Source organism: Anguilla rostrata, chromosome 13 (genome assembly GCF_018555375.3).
Source record: "Anguilla rostrata isolate EN2019 chromosome 13, ASM1855537v3, whole genome shotgun sequence".
In the NCBI taxonomy this organism is placed as follows: Eukaryota; Metazoa; Chordata; class Actinopteri; order Anguilliformes; family Anguillidae; genus Anguilla; species Anguilla rostrata.
The window spans coordinates 23,480,582-23,485,568 of record NC_057945.1 but is presented as its reverse complement, the minus strand read 5'-3'; positions in this window follow the sequence as shown (position 1 = coordinate 23,485,568).

The window sequence follows — 4,987 nt, the reverse complement described above, 5'->3', positions numbered from 1 at the left end:
AAATTTTTTACATGTTTTCTACATCTCATCAGTGTTATTGTATTTACGTTGAACTGGTATTAATTTCGGGAAAACAAACCCTTCTCTGCTCAATGTGTGGCTCACATAGGGCTCAGGATTTATTCCATTAGTTCTAATATGTGACTCAACTAGGAATTAAAACAAATTTTAGCTCATTCTGGTGTCTTATACTGTAGGTGTTTTATGAGTGAGAATGTGCAGAATCTTCATTGTTTGATTAATTTTCTTGTCAGTAGATCCACTCGTCCAGGATGATGTAAAAGGCTGAACATTATTGTACTGCAAGTACTGGAAGTAATTCAGTTTACATTCCTCAGCCAAGGGCACAGCAGTCCATCTGGGAATCGATCCTACAACCGTTTGGTTAAAAGCCCAGTTCCGTACCCTCAATGTCACATTGTCTGTTTAGAATAAATCAAACATGATGAACATATGAACCTCTGAGACAAGCTGTGATTACCATCGGCACAAATATTATATACAAGTGTGTGAAACATTATAAAGCAAGTGTGCATCACTCTAGTACGTGAGAGAGCATATATGCCATAACTCTCAACCTGATGAAGATACATTCAGACTGAAACACTGTCCTGCTATAAGGTTGTTTTAGGATCTAAAATAGTGTGTGAGCATTATACTTTTTAATGTGCCAATTAGTTAAGACCATTCAAAAAAAGGACTTTCAAGTATGATGAAAATGATAATAAAACAAGTGAAGCATCTGCACATTTTAAATTGTTTTCTTTTGACAGTCATGCACTTAATGTAGAAATGGCAGTCATTGGTGTAGCCCAAATGCGTGTGATTTGATCCATTGTTTTGAGCAGACATTGGAAAAAAGGAAAGAATGGCTGAAAAAGTAATCCCTCTTTTTCTTGATAATGTTGCCCTAATTTTTTTTACACAGCCCAGCACCGAACACTTGCCCCTCATTGCTATGAACTGGCTGGAGGAATCTCAGCCCACACTTAGGCCTCAAGTCCTTGAAGAATTTCTAACAGTTGAAGATGCTTAATTAAGGTTTCTTCCGCAATTAGACATTTGGAGTCCTGCCAAACATCTTTCAGTGATTTATTTTCTTTCTTCAGATTGACTAATCAGCCCCCCCACTAAGATGAGAGCACAGCTGCCTGAGCAACTGAGGAGGTAGACCTTAGCATTTCAGTCACAGGATTGTTAAAGATACTGCAAAAATAGGAATACTGTGGAGAACGTACAGGCCTCTACCTTACACCGGGCGCAACGTGGCGCCGAGCACAACGCAAGTGTCTTTGCTAGTTTCAGACCGACGCAGTTGTCATTTTCCCGTCCAGCTCCCACGTTTTTTTAAATAGCAAATGTACTTGCGCCCATCCGAGCGCCCATGGTCTTAAAATGAGGTGTGGTCAGGCGCATTGTTGGCACATTGCTATGTTGAGGCAGCATAAAGCGATTGTGCGATTGACCAACAAAAACCTTAAGTCAATGGCGCACGAGCAGATCCGTTTCCTCTGCAGAGAAGCGTTCTTTCCTACTACTTGACAAATCCGCCATTATAATATCAATCCGCCAAGGTGCAAGTGCACCTGGCTTTTAAAGGGAATGGGAGATGACGCTCTGATTATCTGCCATTAAACTAGCAAAAGTGGATTTGGACATGCCCTAAATGCACTTGTGACATGCGCTTTAGGCCGCGCGCTTAGATCGTTAAAATATAGCCCAGTGTTGTTAGCCAGTTCCCTATAATTTACCGTCCATACTACCGCAAAAATAGGAAACAAATTCACAGATAAGCGTATTTTCTTACTTGGAAACAATGCCTCAATATGACAGTTAATCATCTTTTAAAAAAACATTTTTGATGGAAACAAGAATTATTCTCTGCTGGAATTTCAACATACTGCATCTGGCACTGTATGAAGGTTATGAAACATTACCCACAATTCCCTGCAAATCCTGATGTTCTGTTTCTATACCTTGTCTGTCTCTGTCTCTGTTCTATGCTTTCTCTGAAACATTGGAATCTACTTGGCATGATCTTTTTAAATAGAGAAATGTGCTAAAAGATAATGAAAATTTGTCATGACAGTGGGTGGACACCCCCAGAAAAATAAGTTACTGTAGGTACAGTTTACACTCCTCCTGGGTGTGATTAATATATTAGAAAAATCCTGTAACAAATTGTTGCTAATTTCAGCACATGGTTAAGTTGTTTCTTAACTTTATCATTGGATTAAGACAGAAACTTGCTTTATTAATAAATGGTATGGTTAAACAGGATTTTTACAGCCCACATTTGTCAGATGAGCTGTGTAGGTTTTATTTTATTTTATTTTATTTTATTTTACTCACACAACACTTTTTGGGACTATTATTCTAAACGATTGTATGCCTGAATTCATACAACATTTAAAGTTAAATTATATGTAAGTGTTGGCTTTTTTTCTTCACAATCGCAATGTGTCGATTTAACTTTGGTGCTTGCTGAATTTGTGAACTGTGTTTAACTTGCAGGTAAATGCAAGAGTTGACAAAGTTTAAGACAAATTGTAATTTTAATGGAATTTTGGGTGTTGGTTTACAGCAAATAAAAATGAATTTAAAAAATAACAATTTATTTTACATAGATATATTGTGGATCAGTCAGGTCTTGTGGCCATACAACTGAACTGAAGTTTTCAACAGAGTAGTTGAAAAATGATCTGCATTAATTTGCATCAATTTAAAAAAATGTGTATGAACTACTGAAAATTTGCTGACTTGTGAAAAGAAAATGTTTATTTGAAGAAACAGTAGTCTGCACTATTCTACACTTGAATGACAAGTGAATTTCATAGTGCATATTTCTGTCACTAAGGATCTTCTCTCTTCACTTACCAAATGATCTGTATTGCATTTGAGAATGCTATGTTAGACAATTATTGACTTGTCAAAGTATTGGATTGAAATGTTGATTGACACATAATTAAAGCTCATCTGGCACTAATTTGTAGCCTATTTCACCAATTTGTGCAGTCAAAATGTAGAATGGTAATGTTTGCACCCCTATTATTTGTATGCATGGGTGCTTGAGAGGAAATATAATGTGGTATTGTAAAGAAATTATACCACTGTCCCTCGGCAAATTTCACGTCATGCAAAGAAGCACCCCCCAATATCAAAGATAAGCATGATACTGACTTGAACTTAACAAAAAATGCTTAAGCAGATGCGTACATCTGCCAATTGAAGTCTGTATAGGACCCTACGGAAGTGTTCATCTAGTCTAGGTAGGTAAATGTAAGGGTTTGCACTTTTTTTTCATTTTGTTTTTCATATCATGGTCAACTTCAGTCTTTAACTTTCAATTCACTTTAGTGACACTGATCTCAGGTGGGATAAAAGCACTTAGGGGATGTATTCGTTCAGGATAAATGTTAATGGAGTTTCAGTGTGTCTCAGTGGGCAGCGATGTGGGTTTCTGAGTCGACAACTATGAGAACCATGAAAGCGGCTTCCGTTTGCTTAGCCGCAGTAAGACGGAATGCCTAAAGGTGGGCACTACAACGCCAGATACACTAATACATGTGGGACCGGATCACCTCAGTGCTACTCATTATGTTTCACACATGGGCAAAGCACGTGTGCTGAGGACAGGGCTTTAACGACTATGTACACTGTATAATTCCCCCCGTACCAGAGCGCTTTCGCTCAACACACATCATATCAGTGGGGAGTTTGTTTAAATATTTTCCACTGAATTGAATGTGTCCTTGGAGAATTCATTGAGAAAGTCACTGTTGAAAACACTTAATACACTGTACGATACAAATTTCATTGAATCAATGGCATATATAAATTGACTTAACATACTGGTCGTAAATGTGTTTTTGGAATGGGGGTCTGCTATGTGTCAATAATGTGAAGAACAACTCAGAAATTATGTACACATAGATTAGCTATATGCTGTTTTTTTTTTTGATTTGTGCTTGCACGTGGGTTTGTGACTCTGCAATGCCTTCACTGAAAAAGAAAACATTTCGAATTCTTTTGTTTTTGTGGTTTTATTTGAAATCTGACCTTTGGGTGGTTCATGGGGGTTGTACCATTGTATGAAGCATGCTTGTTTACTACATTTCTCATCAATGTGCTTGTCAGATACCAGCATGCTTGACTGCAGAGCTGGGGGTCCTGGAATTGACAGCCACTCCTCCAGGGAAACTGATAGCTGATCACATTGTTCAGCGTCCTCTTTGCCCTTGTGGCTACGCTGGTGGCAGGGACTCAAAACGAGCCCTCGCTCCCAAGAAAATGTGTGAAGATCCAACCCAAAACACAGCTTCTCCCCCCACTGTGTGTACATCATATTCCCCTGGGAGCCAAAGTCAGTGTGCAGTCATGATTGGGATTCTACTCCCTCTCTTCTTTGCCTGACTGGCAAAGCTTTTTTTTTCCTTTTCATTTGTTATCTATCTTTTGTGTTGCCAGTGGCATTAACAGAACTACAGGAATACATTAGAAAATTTTTGCAGAGAGTGTGTGTGTGTGTGTGTGTGTTTGTGTGTGACATGACAGTGTCTTAGGATTCTAAAGAGTTAATTTTCTAATTAAGGTAGATAATTAAGATGTACTATATTACTTATGTTGTGTACTGTAATATAATTAGTAATGTAACGTACATTACTTAGTAATGTGATAACGTAACAAAAAATGTAGTATGAGTGCTGTATTTCTTCCGTTACTGAATCGTTGCTTTCTTCATTTGCATATGGCGATTAAAAAATGGCTCAAACCATTACCAGTTTTGTGGAAGGAAGGGGAATGTGTCACGGGTCAATGATTTAAGCCATTGCCTTCAGCTTGGGTCATACTTATAGAATGTGGCCACAAAATGCACATTTTGTGCAACTGAATTCATGAGGAAAATATTACATGTTGCACATACATATACATTGCATATATTTGTATACACGTGTGAGTGTGCTTACTCTTAAGCTCTTTGTTAAGG